General features: G+C 42.5%; 1 protein-coding gene across 2 annotated transcripts in view; it reads left to right on the top strand.

The window, feature by feature from the left end:
• The first annotated feature begins 19,247 nt into the window (after positions 1 to 19,247).
• Positions 19,248 to 23,324, top strand: part of slc45a3 (solute carrier family 45 member 3) — a 62,315-nt gene continuing 58,238 nt past the window's right edge. For both annotated transcript variants that reach the window (XM_008115640.3, XM_062978574.1), the window contains exon 1: positions 19,248 to 19,424. The gene's annotated coding sequence lies outside the window, so the exon portion shown is untranslated. The remainder of the gene's footprint in view (positions 19,425 to 23,324) is intronic.

Below are 23,324 nucleotides of genomic sequence, written 5' to 3'. Positions count from 1 at the left end.
AAAATGGAGCAAACAAGCATGCTCATTAGCTGTCTGGACCCCATGCCTGTCTAAGGGTGGCACCGGCAAGATTTATTTCAGACAACAGTGAACTCTTCCAGATTGATTTAAAAAAGCACAAGTACTCATACGCGTCTTGCAGGGTTTCCTGTTGTTGTTGCCTTTGTGTTTTCTCTTACATTCTTTAGGGAGGGTATTTGTGATGATGAGTTGGATCTGCATTAGAGCTTTTTAAAAGCAGTGTTTTCAATGGTGTGAAAGATATATTTCTTTCTCTGTGAATTTTGAAAAATATTGCAGAAATGCTATTTTACTGATGTTTTAGTGCAAATATGTCATCTTATTTTGATGATTGTATGTGTATGTGCTTACAAGTCACTTGTCAACGTATGGCAACTTTTGGCGGATTTTACAATGCTTTCTAAGGCAAGGTATCTTCCTCTGAAATACAGCCTATAGTACCTGGTATTTGTTGGCAGTGTCTCACCCAAATACTAGCCAGGGCTGACCCTGCTTAGATCAACTGGATCTGGTGCCTTTAGGTTTTTTTTTTTATCATGTCAGAAGTGACTTGAGCATATACAGCAAGTTACTTGTGGTATGAGAGAACTGGCCATCTACAGAGATGTTGCCCAGGGGATGTCTGGATGTATTACCATCCTGCTGAGTGGTTTCTCTCATGTCCCCACAAGCTAGAGCTGACAAAAGGGAGCTCACCCCTTCTCGTGGATTCAAACCGGCAACCTTCAGGTCAGCAACCCAACCTTCAGGTCAACAGTCCAGCCTGCACAAGGGTTTAACCCATTGTGTCACCATAGCTCCTGCTTTTAGGTTATTTAATCCCATTGATGCCCTACATCTCTACCAAAAAAAATGTATCTTGGAATAAAAAAGAAATCCATGCAAAAGTGGGAATAAAATGTTGCAGTATGCCCATACCCATCACACACTCCTTTGGGATGCAACTTCAGGTTGTTTGGTGCATGCAGCTGCAACAGAAGAGAATGGTCAGAACCCTTAGAAGGAATAGCTTATGGAGAGAGGTCACTGGCCAAATTCCAGACACCCCACTCTATATTAAGCAGCCCTGGCCTTAACCTACCCTCATTGTTCTGATCACAAAGATTTGTTTAATTTATGTATGAATTGCTTTCAATAAATTTAAGAAGGTATGTTTGCTTCTCCTCCTCCTTTAATCTTCAAAACAACACTGAAAGGTAGGTCAGTCTGAAGCCAAACTTGAAAAAATACTTTTATGTCCGTATCTCCTAGAATTTAGTGGCCTTTTAAAACTCCAAAACACAACTTTTCCAAACTCCACACTTAGAAAGGGTTAGTGATCTAAGATGACTCAAAGAGATGCACAGAATAAGGAGGTCAATGTGGATATTCTGAGTCCAACACCCAATAACCCTTTAAGTTCTGTTAAGAGGAGTGGGTGAAAGAAAGAATGGGGTAAAAATAAGGAAAAAGATAAAAAGATAAAAGATTTGCTCTTTCCTAAATTATGTTTAATTGGTCTGGGAACAGAGACGGAGCAATGAGGGGCAATGTCAAAGAGGTACCTATAATAATTCAAGAGGAACTGGTTTTTCTCCTCTTTGACTGGAAATCACACACACACAAATTATTGAGTCATTTTTCCCAGAATCAGCCCAAAATCTATATAAGCTTTGAGGGCAGCAAATGTGCTATTAAACCACCACAGTGACTCTTAAAATGTCTCATCAGCTTTCACCCTTCCTGTATGACAGCTGACAAGTCTTTACTGCCAGGCAAAATAATGTCTTGCCTATTGGGCAAAACTCAATCTTAGTTTTAGGAAATGTTGGTATCGCTGTGTGTGTTTTAAATGTCACTCTTGCAATTAGTCTGCATTCTGCAATGTGACCTTGACCATGCAATTCCATTTCCTGTGGTCCGTGTTCGTATAACAAACATCCCTATTACTTTTTATAATCAATAGAAATGTGCAGATTTTTGCGGGTCTAGCCACATATGCTGCTGTCTCCTTGATCCTTGGCCCCATGGCACACAGTTGAACTTGGAATGTAAACAGACGCAGGATTGCACTTCAGGAGTCCTGAGTATAAGGAGCAATTGGGTTTTGTGTGCAATGTACTTATAAAAAGCTACAGTCAATTTTGCTAGTAAATCTATGAGAACTAAAGCTTCAAACAGCATACCGGTAATTGGGTTGTTATAGACTTGAAGCGCTGCCATACTATGCATTGATTGAATAGAGCTATGTTTCTACTTGGGAAGATGTATGTATGTTGACCTCTCAGCCAGAGAGTTATAATGCCTCACCAAAAACCAAACCCCAATATTTCAGAGAAAGTAGCTAATAAGGTTGCTATATCCAATTCTGTAAAACTGGACATTTAATTTGAATATCCATGTACATTATTCTAAAGATAAAAATTATTGTGATTTGTATTCTAGTCAGGCACACTAACTGTTGCATTTTTAAAAACTCTACTATTTTGAACCTTTGTGGAATTTTTGCAGATACAACTGTTTTGAGAGAGAACCAGTATAGAGTTAATGGCTAAAGTGCTAGATTAATTCTCCGGTTGATTGTGACATTCATCATGGACCTCCCTACATTTCAGCAAACCTGCCATAAGAGTTTGCTGTAGGGGTTAAAAGAGAAAGTTTAGGAAATGTACATTTATAGCACAGTACAAACAAAACAATAATAACTTATTGTCATGCAGATACTTCCAGTGTTATTCTCATAAGATCGGTAATTTTGCCATCAATGTTTCACTGATTGCAAAAAGCTACATATTCACAGGCCAAGATGGAGAAGTAAATAAGGATGAATGTCAGCAAATGAGGGAATAAAAGTGTGATCTGATTTCCTTCAGAAATATGGAATTACAGTAGAGTCTCACTTATCCAACATAAACGGGCTGGCAGAACGTTGGATAAGCGAATATGTTGGATAATAAGGAGAGATTAAGGAGAAGCCTATTAAACATCAAATTAGGTTATGATTTTACAAATTAAGCACCAAAACATCATGTTATACAACAAATTTGACAGAAAAAGTAGTTCAATATGCAGTAGTGCTATGTAGTAATTACTGTATTTACGAATTTAGCACCAAAATATCACGATTTATTGAAAACATTGACTACAAAAATGCGTTGGATAATCCAGAACGTTGGATAAGCGAATGTTGGATTAGTGAGACTCTACTGTAATATTGTATTATTATTGTTGTTGTAATATTGTATTATTATTGTTGTTGTTGTTGTATAACTAGAAAACAGTGTATTGTAACTTTTTCATTTTGATGTTTCATCAACACATGCACACACAAATGGTAATGAGAGGCTGATTTTCTTTTAACCATGAATTTTATTCTGTGTCCAAATTAAGGTTATCCCCCTCAAAGTAGTTCTTTGGGCAGCTACACAGGCATGGTTTCCATTGTTCATAGCAGTGCTAGGCTTCTTTTGGAATGGGTTTGAGCTCATTGGTTATGCTTTTCTGAATATTGTCCAAAGTAGCAATATAATAACTTATTATCATGCAGGTGGTTTTTAAGTGGGGGAATAAAAAGCAGTCTCATGAACTGAGCTCTGGCAAATAGGGGGCCTGGGGAACCACAGGAATGTTTTTTTCTGCCAAAAATTCATTGATGGAGACTGCTGTGTGACATAGGGCCTTGTTGTGGTGCAGCACCCAAGGCGTACAATTCCTGATCACACACATGTCACCCTTTTCCTGAGCCCTTCAAGAACTTCCCAATAAAAAGTTTGACTGACACATTCCTTGTGGATGATCCCTTGCCTGCCACAAAAACAAACGAGCATTGATTTAATTTTCAATTTTCTCCTTCTCGCTTTCTTAGGATGGGGAGAATTTGCAGTGTGCCACTCTGGATCATACTCAAAAATCCCTGATACATCACCTGTGATCACATGACTAAAGAATTCTGGCTCCCTCTCAAGACAGTTCAGAAGATCAACACACACACACATCTCCAATTGGCCTTCTGTTCAGTCATGAGGGTTTTAAAATTTATCTCCTTTCTGCTGTCCGTTTTGTAACGTAGCTCACGAAAAGAACTTCGCATAGATGCTCTCAACAATTGCATAGCAACTGTAGCAAGTGGAAAGTTGTATTACGTTTAAGACAGGGGTTAACCTAACTGCCATGTGAAATGGGAAGTCACAGCGTTGTCAGTTTGTGCACAATGTTGCCAGTCTCAATACTTTTCAGCTGTACCTTTTTCTGTTATTGAGAAATTGGACACCCCCCCCCCCTCCTAAAAGATGGGCTCAAAATAGGCTACATGAATTCTTATTTTTATTTTATACAATTTTGCAATTCTGAGAACTCGGCTTCCCTCCGTGCCACTCCTTGCTCTACTTTCATTGACCCTTCCATCGAAGAGTGACTGATTGCACACCCCAGAGACATTAACATTTTCCCCTATGAATGAGTGGTTCACCTCACAGAGAACCACTTTTTCACTGCCCCGGAGACTAGGACTCAGAGCAATGGTTCAAATTACAGGAAAGGAAATTTCACCTGAAAATTAAGAAGAACTTTCTGACCATAAGAGCTGTTCAACAGTGGAACTCACTGCCTTGGAGTGTGATGGAAGCTCCTTCTTTGGAGGCTTTTAAACAGGCTGGATGGCCATCTGTCAGTACTTTGATTGTGCTTTTCCTGCTAGAGATTGGACTAGATGGCCCATGCAGTCCTTTCCAACTGTATGAATCTATGAAAGGCTCCACAGAAAATGCTTGTATAATTCCCAACCCCCGAGACTGGTATTCTTCATATATGCTTAAAGAGCAATTTAAAGGGATTTTTTTCTCCACTCCTCAATCTTCCTGTGCATTCTCTTGAGATTCATCCATAAACTCTGTACAATTTCATTCATAATTTTTGCATGGTTATATGCTCATTGATAAAAGTATAACTGCATGTGCTGGTGTTGTGTAGGGAAAGATCTTCTCATACTGTCCAGTGCTTAAGTCCCAGAAAACTTGTTAAAGAATATAACATGCATGTTTGCCTACCTGAGCTGCTCCTGGCTTCATGCCCATTGTGAAGTTAATACCATCATGTAGGGCTTTTCCAGCTTATTGATTTGATCCGGAGGCATCCACTCCTGTGGACGGGCACACATATTACCACAGTATACCTTCAATTGAACTGTTACATCAAAATAATTGACCATTGTGTTCACTTGACTTTTTCTTTGCATAAACTGGATTGAGTAATTAATCCCATCATGAACTGTTTTCCATATTTCCACACCAGAATTTCAGATGTCTGCACCTTATTTATTTATTTATTTATTTACAGTATTTATATTCTGCCTTTCTCACCCCGAAGGGGACTCAGGGCGGATCACATTACACATATAAGGCAAACATTCAATGCCTTGACATAGAACAAAGACAAAAACAAATGCAGGCTCCGAGCTGGCCTCGAACTCATGACCTCTAGGTCAGAGTGATTGATCTCAGCTGGCTGCAGCTGGCTGCTCACCAGCTTGCGCCACAGCCCGGGCCCAAGAGCTATTGGATTTTCCTACTGCCCAGAGAAGGCAGAAGAGAAATATTAGTCACCCTTCAGTTTTTGAGAGCTCTTGTCCCAGTTCTTTTTGTAGGAAAATGCTTGAGCCGAGGGTGCATTTCCTGTTAAGAGGACAAGGTAAGATTAGCCCAAGAGTCCAGACGCCTGCTGTGATGGTGTCAAGAACCCTTCTGCTCAAGTGCTGTTGGATTCTTAAAATAGCTTATGATGTGCATGTTTTCTAAGGTCTTATAGTGAAGAACGATTTTGGTCATATGTCACTGATAGATTTCCTAGCATCATTTACTAAAAACATAGGATGGGGAAGAGAATCCAGCGGGAATGCAAACCAGGATATTGAACTTTCTCTGTCTTGTGGATAAATGTCATTCATGGAGACATTGCTATACATAACTATATGGTGTGGAACTGATTATTTGGATCCCTAATTGTTGTTACAGCATCATAATTTCATTTTAACTGCCACTGCAACATCCTATAAAATATTGGGATATAGAATTTAAAGAAATGCATTTAGAGTTCTCAAGAAGAAAGCTTTAATTTCTCATCAAACCACAAAGGTGCTGGAAAATGCCTTCAGTTGGGATATATAATCTGCTGCCACCCCCAATTCTCCACCATTTACTAAATGGGTGAATTAGGAGTGCTCAGCATGTGACAGGCGGGGATCATTATATAAGGAGGTGTTGAATTCCTAACTCCACAATTACAAAAAAGGAGGGCATACATCAGTATTACCCTGGAGATTGCCCCTAACAAGATGCCAGCGGCAATCTTTCCACACAGAACAAGAATCTGGTAATTGATTTTATAGTATAAAACTAGCCATTACCAAAGACACTAAGGGTGCCTCTACACAATAGAATTAATACAATTTGACATCACTTTAACTGTCATGGAGTCATGGGAGTGGTAATTTTACAAGGTCTTCAGCCTTCTACTCCAAGGAGTGCTGTTGACTCACAAAATTAAAGCTCCCAGGATTCCATAGCATGGACCCATGGTAGTTCAAACGGCATTCATTCAATGTGGTAGATGCAGTCTAAGGCTTAGGGTGAAATCAAATGATTAGGCTTATTTTTCTGCAACCTGATGACTTGAAAGCATTGGGGGCCTGTACTTAGATCTCCCATCTGCTCATATCTATATATATAAAAGAGTGATGGCATCACGGCGATGGACAAAACAACAAATCTACAGCTCCCCCAAACTCTAAAATTGGCAACGCAATCCATCATCCCCGCCTCCAGTAAGATACAACATAATCAAACAAAAAACACAATCACAACACCAAAAAAACACAACAGGCAATCTGCGCACGCGCAGAAACACAGTCCTCCCAACTCTTTCCGCGCGCGCGCACACACACAGAACCGTTCCCCTCCCTCCCTCTCTTGCACCTCCTCCACCGCCGAAGCCAGGGACTCTGCAGGAGAAGGCACATCTCCGCCTCACGAGGCTGAGCTCCCCATCCTCGAATCGGGAGTTCTACTCCAAAACACCCGGAGGGCCTAAGCCGACCCTTCCCTGCCCTCACCTCTCGCCTGGAAAACAAAAAGGTCCCTCCCTCGGGACCTTCCTGGTTTTTGGCGCCAACACTGTCATTGCCGCGCCAGGCACTTCTGGGAAAGGGAGTCCTGCCTCTCTCCCTCTGTGTGGAGGGGCAGCCTTTCCCACCCCTTTCTCTTCCTCTCGGGCCTGCAGCGGCGGACGAGCACCACGTTGCCCGCCTTCCTGGCCCGGTTCCCCTCCTCCTCCTCGCCGCTGCTCAGGCCTCCTCCTGTCCTCCGCGGGAAGAACATGGAGGCCGGCATCGGGAAGCGCGGAGGCGGGGAGGAAGGAAGCCGCGACGCCCCAGGCCTGCGCCTCCACTGGAGCCCGCTCTTGCCTGGCCTACAACCCACCACCACACCGGCGCCACCTCCGGTAGGAGGGGAAGGGCCGGGATGGAGGGGCAAAGGGGAAGGGCAGACCTCACCCCGCCACGCCTCCCGCCTGGCCCCTGAGCACGTACAGAGCGCCTTCTCCTCTTCTCTTATTTACCCTTTTCCAGGGCCCGGGGGATGGCGCAAACGCCTTCCTTGCAAAATTATAAATATACAGTAGAATCTCACTTATCCAACATAAACATCCCAGCACAACATTGCATAACTGAATATGTTGGATAATAAGAACGGATTCAGGAAATCCCAATTAAACATCAAATTAGGGAATCATTATACAAATTAACCACCAAAACATCATGTTATACAACAAATTTGACAGAAAAAGTATCACAATTTAAAACACTGAATACACAAAAATTGACTACTAAAACGCAGACTACATTGGATAATCCAGAACATTGCATTACCAAATGTTGGATAACTGAGATTCTACTGTAAGATGAAATAATTACTGTGGTGCAGTAATACACAACAATATAATCTCTACAATCACAACACTAAATAAACAACACCACTCTGAAAACGGGAATTCCAGACAGGGAACAATCAGGGCCAGCTAACACCTCCTAACAAAGTATTCCCATCGCCAAAGTCTGGCAAATCCTCTGTTTTCTGAGGGTCACAGACAGTAGAAGCACATAAAATATCACACACAACACCACTCTGAAAACAAGGAAATTCCAGAGAGGAAACAATCACGGCCAGCTAACACCTCCCAACAAAAAATTCACTCAGGGAGGAAACAGCCAGGCTTTAAAGCTACAAGGTCATTACATGCTAATCATTTTTCCTAATTGCAGCATTCATACTTCCCTCCAACAGACAAAAACAATCAAAAATATTGTATATTCACAACCTTACGAAAATAATACCCCTGATGGTGCAGCGTGTTAAAGCGCTGAGCTGCTAAACTTCTGGACCGAAAGGTTGCAGGTTTGAATTTGAGGAACAGACAGAGCCCCCACTGTTAGCCCCAACTTCTCCCAACCCTAAAGTTCAAAAACATTCAAATGAGAGTAGATGAATAGGTACCACTCCAGCGGAAAGGTTACGGTACTCCATGCAGTCATACCACATGACCTTGGAGGAGTCTACGGACAACGCCAGCTCTTCAAGCTTACAAATAGAGATAACCACTAACCCCCAAAGTCGGACACGACTGGACTTAATGTCAGGGGAAAACGTTTACTCTTTACCTTAACTACCACCAATTCCTCAATACTTTATTTCCCATACCACCAGACTTCGCCACAGCAACGCGTGGCCGGGCACAGCTAGTTATTTATAAACAAAACATTCCCAGTTGAGTTCAGGATTACAGTACCAGGAAAGAGGTTTTTTTGTCCCTATTTTCCATGCTGTTTTTCTTAGACAATCTTCCTGTCTCTTGAAACTGCTACTTACCCCAGATACACATTACACTTTCTGCTCCCTATCAGGAACTAACAGCACTTTAGGACAGCTGTTCTATCCCTTGCTGTTTTGCTTTACTGCCATAGCTGAAAGAGAGAAGAGTTGTGTGCTGATAACTTGGCTAGCTACAAATTGTGTGGGTATGTCCATTTTAGATAAAAGGAGAATCTCTGAAGTCATCTAATCAAGCAGGAACGGCCGACGTGACAGTTACCCTTCTTCTCCCTTGACTTCTTAGTGCAAGTTAAAATAACTGTTTTCTTTCCAACCACAGATGTATACGAGATGGCATAATCTTGACATTGTATCTATATCATATGCTAAAAACAATGATGAATTTCATACTAAAAAGTCAGTATACAGACATATCTACATTGGGGCTCCCAGTATATTGTTCCTCAATGCAGAAAACTGTTCAGACTGAGTGTGGCAGTCAGCAGCCATGATCCAGAGCATAACTGTACAGAATGATCCAATTTACTTTTCTGTAAAGTTGGGCACAGTTAGATTTTTATGTAATAATAAACAGGGTTGTGGCAAGAGCCTTTGGCCATGCTTTTTGCAGGTTTCTGGGAGTTGTAGTCCAAAATATAAGTTTTCTGAGTTGGCTATGAGTGTTGGGTTTGAATTAAATGGCTAAAGATCATTAAGAGTCAGATTATTGTGATGATTTGGAAAGTGTGACTTCATTGTACTGTTTTGGTATTAGATTATGACAAGGGTAAAGAACCTTTGAGGGACAGGGGCTTCAAGTTATTTTCCTTGGACATATGACAACTTCATCATGGGGATTTTGGGCAAGATTTATTCTGAAGAGTTTTGCTATTGACTTCCCCTGCAGCTAGGAATGTGTGACTTGTGCATGGTTATCCAGCAGGGTTGTTTTTGACAGAGCAGGGATTTGAACCCTAGCTTCCCTAAGTCCTAGGGTGCATCTACAATGTAGAATTAATGCAGTTTGACACCACTTTAACTGCCATGACTCAGTGTTTCAATTTTCACTGCCAGGGAGTGCTGGTGCTTCACCAAACTACAGTTTCTAGGAATCTGGAGCATTGAGCCATGAAGGTTAAAGCAATGTCCACCTGCATTAATTCTGTGGTGTAAATGTACCCCTAGACCAGTGGTTCCCAACCTTTTTATTTTTTGACCAGGGACCACTTTGACCAGGGCCCACTTGAACAAGGACTGCTTTGATGAGGGACCACTTTGACCAGGGCCCATTTTGAACAGGGACCACTTGAACGGGGACCACTTTGACCAGGGACCACTCTCCAACTTTAGTACCAAAAGGGTGACAAATCAGTTTTAAAAGGGTTACGAAACAGTTTTTGGTCAATTTTAGATTCAGTTTGGTTATTTGGGGTGGTGATTCAGAAAAGAGAATTGGATAGACCACATCAGCTCTAGTTTCTGATACAGAACATATGCCATCCAGTAGTCACCATCTGCTCGTCCACAGAAAAGCATATTTAATAATCTAGAGCGGATGTGGTCTATCCAATGCAATAGTCAGTTTTGCAGAAAGGAGAGGAAATAAAATTAATAAAATAAAATAAAGAGGAAGGACGTTCGCGGACTGGATTTTTGTTCTCGCAGCCCACTGCTGGGCCATGACCCACAGGTCAAGAACCATTGCCCTAGACCAACATTCAAACCACTACACCTTGTTAGATGTTAGGCGACAACCAAGTCCTAAGTTGCAGTTATTTTTGTGCATGTGTATTTATTTCAGCAAAAGCTTGGGCTCCCCCAAATGTGGTGTTTCCCCATGGCTCCTGATTTAGCCTCAGTTGGGTTGACACTCATCAACTGGATTGGCTATCAGAGAAGTGATGGCTATTTTCAGTAGAAAGTAGAACAGAGTTTGGCAGAGCTAATGTACAGCCTATGGGTTGCCTCCTGGCTCTTATTTTAACTGATTTAGTAAAAAATTAAAAGCAAGATGATTAATCATAAATAAAGGCATTTTAGGTTGTAGTCTTGGCATGTTTTGATTCCTGCTTTGTTTCTGACCCTTTCACCCTTGTGAGGATGACCTCATGTTAGTCACAGCAGCAGGTGGACACTTTTGGCTTTGGCTGATTGAAAAATGCACATTCGATCTGGAACACAGATCACAGTGGAAGCAGCTTAACATGAACATTTATCCAGCTACCTTTCTCAGACACTAAATAAGTGATGTTTCCTGGCTAGAAATCTATCCACACATTTTCTGAACTGTTATTATTTTTCCAAATATAAATAGAATCCAACTCTGTTCACATGCAGAGTGAGAGCTGGAAACCATGCAGGATTCGTACGGGAAACGGTGCCGGATTTTTGTTTTACTTTTTTGCAAACTTCATTTGCCTCAGAAAACCATGCCAATGGATTTGTTCCTATTGGTTCGTGTGACTGCAAGTGTAGACGTTTCACATGCTTTTTTCCATGCAATGTGGGCCTGCAAGCCGTTTTGACTGAACAGCTGTCGGGTGCGGAAAACAAGGCGGCATTTGTACCATTGCTTCAAAATCAAATGAAAAGTGTGAAGGATGAAATGCTAGGGAAGGGGAGAAGGCAATAATTTGTGGCATTCTGAACTGTACCTCACAAAATAGGCACATTTGGCTTAAGTCTTGGTCCAGTCGTGAGCTAATATAAATGGTCCTAGCTCCATTGACTTGTATATCTGTAAATGCTTGTCTAATTGGAGAACAGATGTCCCCAAACTCTCCATATGTACTTCTGTTTATGAGGATTTGCACAAACATCTACTTGGTCACACAGATGTTCAGGGAAAGTTCACATTCATGTATGGATAAAGAATTGAAACAAACTCACACTATGAGAAGATGTAAAGTGTAAAATTAATTTTCATGCAAATGTACATGGAGCTGAAACAAAGCGTCAATTTATCATTTGCAAATGGCATATAGATGGTAGAAAACATAGACTCCAATCTGTGATGTCTCTGTGCAGTAGCTACTTGGATCCCTAAAAGCTTGTCAAAATTATATGGAGACCTCTAAGTTATGAAAACAGAAGATGACCGACAAAATCTTATTGGTCTCTATAAAACGACCTTAGTCAAGATTAATTTATTGAATTCAAATATTATAGGCTCAGTAGTTTCCAGGTTTACTGAAAAGTTACTTTCTTTGTTCCTCTTAATGCATTTACTCTCTTCTCCAGTGCAGTTTTATAAGCTGTCTCCCCATAAGTGATTCAATAGTAAAGAGCTAAGTGATTGATGCTATCTCAAACAGAATAATAACTGAAAGCCAACTAGCCATATTAGCCTTTTAATGAAGCAGATGTGAAACACTATAAGAAGAAATTGCTACTTGAAGAGTGTCCTTGTAGTCAAGATAAATCCACTAAAAGCTGATGAACAGGTTGCTCCCTTGAAGATCTTTGGTGCATATGATGTTCATGTCCCTGAAGCAAAGTATTATTTGCTGGCATGTTAATTAAGCAATGCCTAATGGTTTTTAATTCTTCTTTACTGTAGTCCCCTCTTTAAATGTTTTTTGTTACTCTAGACTCCAAAGACTTAATATATAAAGCCCTAAGGTGCATCAAATATGTATTTAAAGATGATCATCAGGGATCTTCAAATTTGGGAAAAAGGGAGAAATGAATAAATGTGCATACTCCTGTTAGAATATTTTTACTGGAATAAATAAATACATAATAATACTAAAACATTGAAACATGGCCTAATATTATTTATTAATTTTAATTAATGAGAAAGTTAATGCTGTATTTCACATAAGCTCCTAAATTGAAGCTTCTAAATTCAAGCTCAGAAAGGAGTATGGCATTTCTCAAAGATAAATAGTATAAATGGGTGGTCCCGTCACTCCCAAAATATTATATATTTGAAACAATATTATGACTCAGTTTATTGTTTAGATTTTGGTTGATGAATAACAGAGATACTATGCTAGCCGTAGGCTCCATAAGAAGGACTGAAACTACTTCTGAGGCACTGCTTTTTCTTCCAGTATCTAAAAATCCAAAAGCAATGGATTTTTGAAACTTGCAAGTAATAATAAATTACACAATGTAATAAAAATTTAAAGATTTTCTGTTCCAGATTTGAAAGTGTCATTCTTGTTTAATTGTGCAGTACTTACACAAAGTAGTTGTTACATGCCAGAAACTTCATTTTTGTGGCTGCCACAAACTATGTTGAATTGGTTGAGACTCGATGAAATAGTCATTAAAAATTATAGCAAACTGTGCTGGAGGATGTCCCCAAAAACAAAGGTTTTTCTGCAGTTTAATAAACCTTTCCCATGTTTTTATGACAGAACCAATTATGAAATGACATTTATAACACAGGAACAAAAATTGTGTTACCTAGTGTTATCATTCAGCATAGTTTGTGACTGAATAAAATTATATATACTAGACCTAATAAAAAGTATAGAAATGTTCATTGTGTTCATTGATTAAATTACTTGGTCTGTTTTATTTAAACTTTTGATGGAGAGATTATTCCCTACCCAGTGATGGCATTAATGGAAGTCATTTCTACAAAAAATCAACATTGCTTTCACTGCCTACCCCACCCCAGGAAAGACTGAAGTCCTTCATGTACAGCTGTGAGAAATATCTGTAGACTATAATGAGGCATTTCTAAGTACACTTGCATCAGAACATGCTGCATATAAACTTAGGGCAGGACATGGAAATGAAGTCCACGGAAAAAGAGTGATATCCCAGCCAGCACATATCACTATGCATTCCTCAGGGTTCCTAGGAAGCAGCAGAGATTGTTGCTTGGGGTGTTTGTAGACAGGGCTGGCCCTAGGGAATTTTCCAGTGTAGGCGAACAGAATTTTGGTCCCCCCCCCCCCCCAAACCAATCACTGAAAATAAAAGTGTTGGATAAGCGAAAATGTTGGATAATAAGGAGGGATTAAGGAAAAGCCTATTAAACATCAAATTATATTAAGATTTTACATCTTAAGCACCAAAACATCATGTTTTACAATGAATCTACAGAAAAAGCAGTTCAATACATGGTAATGTTATGTAGGAATTACTATATTTGCGAATTTAGCACCAAACATTGAACAGGGATATAGGGCAGTGTGGACTTAGATAACCCAGTTCAAAGCAGATATTGTGGGTGATTCTGCCTTGATATTCTGGGTTATATGGCTGTGTGGAAGAGCCCTGAGGGTCCTTCCACACAGCCATATAACCCAGAATATCAAGGCAGATAATTAAAATGCCACCAAAAGGGAATCTAGCTCCCAGTATTTTAAAAAAAACCCTCTAAAATCAGGACAATAAATAAAGAACAACACTTTGAAAACAGGGGAAATCCAGATAGTAAACAATCAGGGACAGCTAACACCTCCCAAAAAAAGATTCTCCCAGGCAAGAAGAAGTCAGGCCTTGAAGCCACAGGGCCATTAAATGCTAACCAAGGTGATTAATTACAACATTCACACTTGCTTCAAAGAAGAGTTCTTTCTCCCACCCTGGACCTTCTACAGATATATAAGCCCCACTTACCTAGCTTCCAAGTCCCCACAGACCTCACAATCTCTGAAGGCCCCAAAGGCGGGCCCGTGTGACATGAAGGTGGGTCCGCGCCAGCCGGAAGGCCTAGCGCGGGCGCCAGAAGGCCCAGCGCAGGTGCCGGAAGGCTCGAAGGAGAAGGAGGCGGGGGTGGCGCCATCCTCCTGGGGGTCTCAATTGCGCCCCCAGTACGATGGCGCCACAGGCAAGTGCCTAGTTCGCCTTGCGGTTGGACCGCCCCTGTTTCTAGAGGAGTGCTGTGCAAATGCTCTGCCCTCCTTTACAGAATTCTGTACAATGACAGACAATGTCTCCCCCTCTGTCTTTAATTATAGTCCACCTTTTGCCCAAAATTGGGACTAATGTTAGCTTACACATGACAGTGAGTACAATATAGTTTAAAATGCTTCAAATGTCAACATTAAAAGAGAATTAAACTAACAAAATCAATGTGCCAATTTTAATGTGGAGAAATGTAAAGTGCTACATAAAGGCTAAAAAATGAAATGTACAGATATAGCATGGGTGACACCTGGCTTGAAAATAGTACATGTAAAAGGGCTCTAGGAGTCTTAATGGAGCAAAAGCTGAACATGAGCCAAGAATGTGATGCGGCAGCTAAAAAGACCAATGCGATTCTAGGATGTATCAATAGGAGCCTAGTGTCGATCAACAGAAGTCATAATCCCACTCTATTCTGCTTTGATCAAACTTCACCTGGAATACTGTGTCCAGTTCTGGGCACTGTGGCTCAAGAAGGATATTGGCAAGCTGGAACGTGTCCCTCTGGACAACCAAAATGATCAAAGGTTTGGAAACTAAACACTAAGTAAGTGGTTCCGAAACTTATTTGGCCTGCCGCCACCTTTCCAGAAAAAATATGACTCAGTGCCCCCTGGCAAGGGGGCGTGGCTTAGAGGGGTGGACGTGGCTCCTGTTCAAGAGGGCGGGGTTGAGCCTCTCCTAGTCCAAGATGCAAGGCTGCGAGGGGAGGTGGGCGGGGCCACAAATTGGCGCCGAGGACTGGGATGGGTGGAGTTACGAGCTCTGAGGCAGGGTTGAGCTTCTATCCCTGTCCTGCAGCGCCTTCCAGGACACAGGAGGCAGGGCTAGAGGAGGGGCCAGGGCCTCTTCCGAAGTGCCTGACGGGGCTGAACCTCTATACTCCGCCCCCGTGTTCTAACAAGTGCCTCAGGGGAGGTATACAGAGGCTCAGCCCTGTCTCGCGCTCTTTGGAAGAGGCCCCACCCCCACCCCTACCCCCACCCTTTAGTCCTAAAAGGCCTCTCAGGAGAGGTATAGAGGCTCAGACCTGTCTCAGGCTCTTGGAAGGAGGCTCCGCCTCATTCCCTAGCTTTGTCCTCTGTGTCCCAACAAGAGCCTCATGAGAGGTATAGATTCTCAGCCCTGTCTCGGGTTCTTGGGAAGAAGCCACACCCACTCCTCTAGCTCCGCCCCCTGTGTGTCCTAACAGGTGCCTCAGGTGATCAGCCCTGTCTCCGGCACTTGGAAAGAGGTCCCGCCTCTCCTCTGGCCCCGCCCCGTGTCCTAATAGGTGCCATCACCACCCCCCTGAATCAGTCCAGCGCCCACCGGGGGGCGGTAGCGCCCACTTTGGGAATCACTGCACTAAGTCATGTTTAAGTGTTTGAAAAGATGACACACTGAGGAGGGGGCAAGCTTGTTTTCTGCTGCTCTAGAGATTAGGACAAATTGCAGGAAAAGAAATTTCCACCTAAACATTATGAAGAACTTCCTGACATAAGATCTGTACAACCTTGGAATATGCATCTTTGGAGTGTGGTGGAGTTTCCTTCCCTAGAGATTTTTAAGCAGAGAGGCGGTTCAACCACCAGGTCAACTAGGCAGTTGCCTGTGGCGCCATCTTGTTGGGGGCGCCATTGAGGCAACTCCTGTCTCCTGCGGCCTGCCTCCGCAAGGTATTGAACTGCTTTTTCTGTTGATTTGTCGTAAAACATGATGTTTTAGTGCTTAATTTGTAAAATCTTAATGTGATTTGATGTTTAATAGGCTTTTCCTTAATCCCTCCTTATTATCAAACATTTTCGCTTATCCAACACTTTTATTTTTCAGTGATTGGTTTGGGGGGGGGGGGGGAGCACCAAAATTCTGTTCGCCTACACTTGAAAAATACCTAGGGCCGGCTTTGAGCAGAGGACATCTGTTGGGAGTGCTTTAATTGCATGTTTCTGCATGACAGAATGTGGTTGAACTGGATGACCCTTGTGTTTTCTTCCAATTCTATGATTTTAGTTACAATATTAAAACAACTTAAAATGCTAAAAGGTTATTTTAAAACAATTAAAGCAGTAAAGCATCCTCTTAAAAGCCCTTCTCCCCAAAATCTTCTGTTCTGAAAGTTTGTTGGAATAAAAAACCAGATCTGCTTTGTATGAAAGTTCTTGGAGCAGCCACTGAGAAGACCTTGTCTTGGGTTTCCACCAAGTGAAGAATTCCTGAGAGAAAGACTTCTCTGCAGGATCTGAGAACTCAAGCAAGATCACCTGGAGAAATACAGTCTATTGGCAGGACCCAAGCCCTGCAGAGTTTTATAGAGCAGAACCAGCACTTTGAATTGTGCCTTGGATCGGACTGGTGGCCACTGGGACTGTTAAGAAGGAACTTTTGTGGTTTCTGTAATCAGTCCCAGATAACAGTCTCTTTGTACCAACTGAAGTTTCCGAACACTCTTCAAAGGGAGCCCCGTGTAGAGTGCATGACAGTAATCCAAGCAGGATATCACTAGGATGCATGTCACAATAAGGCGCATTTGTAGCCCACCTGTTTTTCTTATCAACGGCTCTTGATAACACATGTATGTTGGCATTGCTAGGGACCCCAGAATTGTTATTCAAGGGGTAGAGTCAACACTGGGAGGCAGATTGTTGCAGGCATTTGCAGGATGGGGGCAAAATACTTTCCCCATCAATTATCACAAAAACAGGAGCCACCGATGGCACAGTGGGTTAAGCCCTTGCTGGCAGTACTGATGACTTGAAGGTTGGGTTGCTGACCTGAAGGTTGCTGGTTCGAATCCAACCAGGTGAGAGCATGGATTAGCTCCCTCTATCAGCTCCAGCTCCACGCGGGGACATGAGAGAAGCCTCCCACAAAGATGGTAAATACAACTAAACATCTGGGCATCCCCTGGGCAACGTCATTGGAGACAGCCAATTCACACCAGAAGCGACTTGCAGTTTCTCAAGTCAGTTCTGACACACAAAAAATCACAAAAACATTGAGTGACACCATCTAAAAGAGTGACACCACAATGAATGTCTAGAAAATATTTGTGAAGTGTTTCAGCAGACATTTATAATTTTGTAAGAAAAATATCTCTGCAGTTAGATATAACCATATATAGCTGTCCCTGATTGTTTCATGTCTGGAATTTCTCTGTTTTCAGAGAGTTGTTCTTTATTTACTCTTCTGATTGTAGAGGTTTTTTTTAATACTGGTAGCCCGATTTTGTTCATTGTGGATTTCAATGGCTTCTCTGTGTAGTCTGACGTGGTAGTTGTTAGAGTGGCCCATCATTTCTGTGCAATTACATGAATGCTTGTGAATATCACTTGTTCAAAGAGTTGACTTCTAACAAAGCCATGCTTTTCTTGACTAGTGGTTTTCAAAAGGTGGTCTTGACATGTTCATGGAAATTCACATTTGTCAAACGGATATAACATCATTTCCCCTTTTCAACAAGGTTATGATTGCTATAGGCCTCTAGTGGCGCAGCAGGTTAAACTGCTGAGCTGCTGAACTTGCTAACCGAAAGGTTGGTGGTTCGAATCCGGGGAGTGGAGTGAGCTCCTGCTATTAGTCATAGAATCATAGAATAGTAGAGTTGGAAGAGACCTCATGGGCCATCCAGTCCAACTCCCTGCCAAGTAGCAGGAAATCGCATTCAAAGCACCCCCGACAGATGGCCATCCAGCCTCTGCTTAAAAGCCCCCAAAGAAGGAGCCTCCACCACAGTCCGGGGCAGAGAGTTCCACTGCCGAACAGCCCTCACAGCCAGGAAGTTCTTCCTAATGTTCAGGTGGAATCTCCTTTCCTGTAGTTTGAAGCCATTGTTCCGTGTAGTCCCAGCTTCTGCAAACCTAGTGGTTTGAAAACATACAAATGTGAGTAGATCAATAGGTACTGCTTCTGCGGGAAGGTAATGGTGCTCCATGTAGTCATGCCAGCCACATAACCTATGAGGTGTCTATGGACAACACCGGCTCTTCGGCTTAGAAATGGAGATGAGCACCAACCCCCAGAGTTGGACAGGACTGGACTGGTCAGGGGAAACCTTTACCTTTACCTATGATTGCCATTTCTTTCCAAAAGGATATGCCCCAATGAGTGGGTGCAGTTATTTTCCAAAAGTCCCATTATATAACATGGTGTAAGGAAAGCAGTGTCCCTTATATCAAATTCTGGGCAGCCAATACTTTCCAGGCGATGGTTGAACCCGTGGATACAGAACCCGTGGATACAGAACCCGATTGTAAGCAAGCCTGTCCAGTTCAGCCCAGCTCATCTCAATACGGATGATGAACATTGACGTTGATTGTGATCACTGAATTTCCTGCTCGAACCTGGGAAGTTGATGGCTTGTACTTCTGTGTTAACCTTTGGTTGCAATAAAAAGAAAGAAAGAAAGTTGGGAGTTTGGAAGCCCCTCCCCTCCCTCCCTCCCTCCCTCCCGCCGGAGCCCAAGAGGCAGCAACGTGTCCCATCCCGCCCAGTTCCCGGGGTGAAGGGGGAAAAAAAGAAATTAGGAAGAAGAAAAAATAGAAAAGAGGATCAGGTCACTCCCCCCAACGCCACCTCGGCGCATGCGCCTCCGAGCCCAGGCGAGTTCGCTTTTTTAAAAGGCGGCAGAGGCGAGACAGAGAGAGAGAGAGAGCCCGGCTGGACTCGGAAAAGGAGAGGAAGGCAGGCAGTCCGGCGTCACCGCTCCCGGCTCAGGTACATGGCAGCGACTGACTGGCAGGCGGGGGAGTGAGCATCTCTTCCTTGCTTTCCAAGCTTCTGTAGATTCTGGGCTTTTGGAGGAGTTTGCCCCAAAGTTAGCGCAAAGGAAAGGGTCTCCTCCACTAGGGGAGAGCGGGCTGCTTCTCCTCGCCGTGGCTCTCCCAGGAAGGCTCAGCCCCAGGTGCTTCTCTGCCTCTGGACCCCCCGGGCGCCTCCTTAGGGCATCCTCGCCGCTCTCCCTCTTTCTCACTCCCTTTGGAAAAGTTTCCTCTCCTCTCTGTCGGTCCTTCGGCTTCTTTTTTCATAGCGGTCTCCGGAAAAGAGGAGCGAGGAGGAGGAGGAGGAGGAATAGAGGTAGCTCTGAGTCACCTCCCTGTTGATCTTGGAGGCCTCCGCTCTCGCCTCTGCGCTCAGGACTTGACCCGGAGGCCAGCTCCCTTCCCTGGACCAAATCCCAATTTTCTGCCTGGACTTTTAAAAAATATTTTTAATTTGTATGCTTTTTGACTTGCTGTGAGTTCTCCAGACTGTATGGGCCATGTTCCAGAAGCATTCCCTCCTGACGTTTCACACACATCTATGGCAGGCATCCTCAGAGGAAACTAGTCTAGTGGGGTTTATAGATCTGTGGGAGAAAGAACTCTTGTCTGTTAGAGGCCAGTGTGAATGTTGCCATTGATCTTGATTAGCATTGCTTCTACACAGAGAAGCCACTGAAATCCACAAGCATGTGAACAATTTCAACAGAAAGGAGGAAACCATTTAAATGAAGCATTGCAGCTTCAAAGCCTGGCTGCTTCCTGCCTGAGGGAATCCTTTGTTGGGAGGTGTTAGCTGGCCCTGATTGTTTCTTGTCTGGAATTTCTTGTTTTCTGAGTGTTGTTTTATTTACTGTCCTGATTTTAGAGTTTTTCAAGTACATACTGGTAGCCAGATTTTGTTCATTTTCATGGTTTCCTCCTTTCTGTTGAAATTGCCTGCATCAGTGGTTCTCAACTTGGGGTCCCCAGATGTTTCTGGCCTTCAAATCCCAGAAATCCTGACAGTTGGTAAACTGGCTGGGATTTCTGGGAGTTGTAGGCCAAAAACCCCAGGTTGAGAACCACTGGTCTACAAGCTTGTGGATTTCAATGGCTTCTCTGTGTAGTCTGACAATCAGAGCCAGCTAATCACCTCCCAACAAAGGATTCCCCCAGGCAGGAAGCAGCCAAGCTTTGAAGATGAAAGGTTATTCAATGCTAATCAAGCTGAAACATTCACACTTGCCTCCAACAGACAAGAGTTCTTTCTCCCACCCTGGACATTCCACAGATGTATAAACCCTTAAAAGCCTTAAAAACATGGCTACGTGCCCAGGCTTTCAATGAATAATTGATAAAAACGACCTGGACTGATTTATGGCTAAAGCACAAGGATATTGGATGAATGGATTTTAACCATATGTTTTTATATTTTTATACTGTATTAATTGTTTGTAATTGATTTTATTTACTGTTATGTTTATTTATGTGTTGGCATCAAATTGTTGCCAGTTGTGTACGCCACCCTGAGTCCCTCCGGGTGAGAAGGGCGGGATATAAATGTTGGAAATAAATAAACCTCACAACCTCTGAGGATGTCTCATAGATGTGGGTGAAACATCAGGAAATAATGCTTCTGGAACGTGGCCATACAGCCTGGAAAACTCACAGCAACTCAGCGGTTCTGGCCATGAAAGCCTTCGACAAGACATTTTAATATTTATTTATTTACTCACTCCATTCTTTCTCTTTATTTATTTAATTAAATGTATTAGTTTATTTATTTATTTATTTATTTATTTATTACTCCCAGGTTCATGGCTGCCTTTTTTTAAAAAAAAATATATCTTTTTATTATTTATTATTTATTTTAGTTTTGTTTCAGCTTGAGTACAGGTGGTTGTAGTCCATCTGAAGCGTACAGTATAGATGCAACCAGTACAGCCAATTACAAGGAAAGGGAGCAAGCAAAGGAAAAGAAACAGGGTGCCTTCGAAAAAGCAACCTGCCCCGTTGAGGTTTTGGAGACGCTTAAGAGAGGGGACAAGAAAGGGGACAAGGGGTGCGCCTACACTGTAGAATCAGCGCAGTTTGACACCACTTGAACTGCCATGGCTCAGTGTTATGGAATCCTGATGATTGTAGTTTTGCAAGGTCTTCTCTGCCACTGAGTGCTGGTGCCTTGCTAAACTACAACATACAGTGTTCCATAGCATTGAGCCATAGCTGTTAAAATCATGTCAATGTGCATTAACCTGATAGTGGTGATGCGCCCAAGTTCTCAAAGGAATGCATGACTGGTAGCACTTGACCAAATTTGGGAAAAGTTGAGTTTTAGTAAAAGTAAAGGTTTTCCCCTAACATTAAGTCCAGTCGTGTCTGACTTCTGGGGGTTGATGCTCATCTCCATTTCTAAGCTGAAGAGCTGGCATTGTCTGTAGACACCTCCAAGGTCACGTGACCGGCATGATTGCATAGAGTCATGTTTTGGGGACTGCAAATTCCAAAGCCAGAGGGAGACTAGAAGCTGTAGCCTCCCCGCGCCCAAATCTTTTCAAAGTCTTCCTTGTATCTCTCTGTCTCCTGGTCCTGCCTTTCTTCCCAGTGCTTTGCTGGCTTTCCTAGGTCCATGACCTGCTGTTGGCTCTGTTAATCTAAACAAGGAGTTGGACTTCTGAGTTAATTATCTCAAACCCTGATAGGGCTGCTGAAATGAGTCCGTTTGCTAAATATGAAGAATGCAGATTTGTATTTGACACAGTCCAGTTGGTTAGTTGTCTTGTAAAGTACAAACAAAATGCTTTTAAGTAGCTTGTGTGTGTCAGGGAAGAAAGACCACAGATCCTTCGCTGAGTACTTTCTTTGCCGGATTATCTCTTTTATCCCACTGTACAATATGGTGTTGCTCTTAAGCATTTCTGGGAGCCAAATGACCACCCACTTACTAAATAGCTTTTTTTGGGGAAGCATCTATCTATATGAGCTATATCAGATGCACTGACCTAATTCATAATGCAAGCCTGAATGGCTTAGAACCAGGTGACCCCCAAAAGAACAACGTGTTTTGCCATATAAACATACCAAGACATTAAATCTCATAAGGCCATTTCTGACTGCTCTTGCCAGGTAAGGTAGGTTGCTTTGGCTAGGGAGAAGGCCTTTTTGGATGCTTTGTAACAGGGCAATATTAGTAGGGCTTACCTGGTGCCATTTTCGTGGTCTTGGGGTGCCAAGGACCTTCACCCCTTTTATAAAATTTTGTTTTAGCCTGAGCTAAAAGTTTAAAATTATAGGGTTTAAACAAATTGTTGTTATTTTAATGGTGCAGCTATACAAATGCAGAACTCTTCTTCATAATGACTTGAATTGATTCAGTTAGAAAGAAAATGGCACTAGATCTGGCCTCCTGAAGCTGACTGAATCACAGGATTGGAATTTTTTTGTTGTTCAGGACAGGGAAGGTGTCAGTGGTTGCCTTTGCTAGGATTTGGGGCATTGGCAGCTGCCCAAAAATGCCAGGTGCTGATGCCAGCCATCTGTATAAATGAAGTAACATCACTTACTATTTCAAGCTGTGTTGCATGACAGATTTTTCTCTTTATATCTGGGTCGCTTCCATCCAAGCAGCTTTTGAAACTGACTGTGCCATGCACAGGACACCTCCATGAATATTGGAGACAAAGGGTGAATGGATATGCTGGAAACAGGTTGACTGAAGAGGCCCCATTACAAAGTCAAGTTCTGTGTGCTTTCTGCCATGAAGAAGTAAGAACAGCAGAATGTAGTGCCTACAGAGGATTCCAAGAGCTAACTTTTTCAACCTCTGAATCTTTTAGATGTCTGAATAGGCTCTTGTGTGGCTCTGATAAATGTT

Source organism: Anolis carolinensis, chromosome 4 (assembly GCF_035594765.1).
Source record: "Anolis carolinensis isolate JA03-04 chromosome 4, rAnoCar3.1.pri, whole genome shotgun sequence".
Classification (NCBI taxonomy): Eukaryota; Metazoa; Chordata; class Lepidosauria; order Squamata; family Dactyloidae; genus Anolis; species Anolis carolinensis.
The sequence above is the reverse complement of the archived record's forward strand: the minus strand, read 5'-3'. Positions and strand labels throughout refer to the sequence as shown.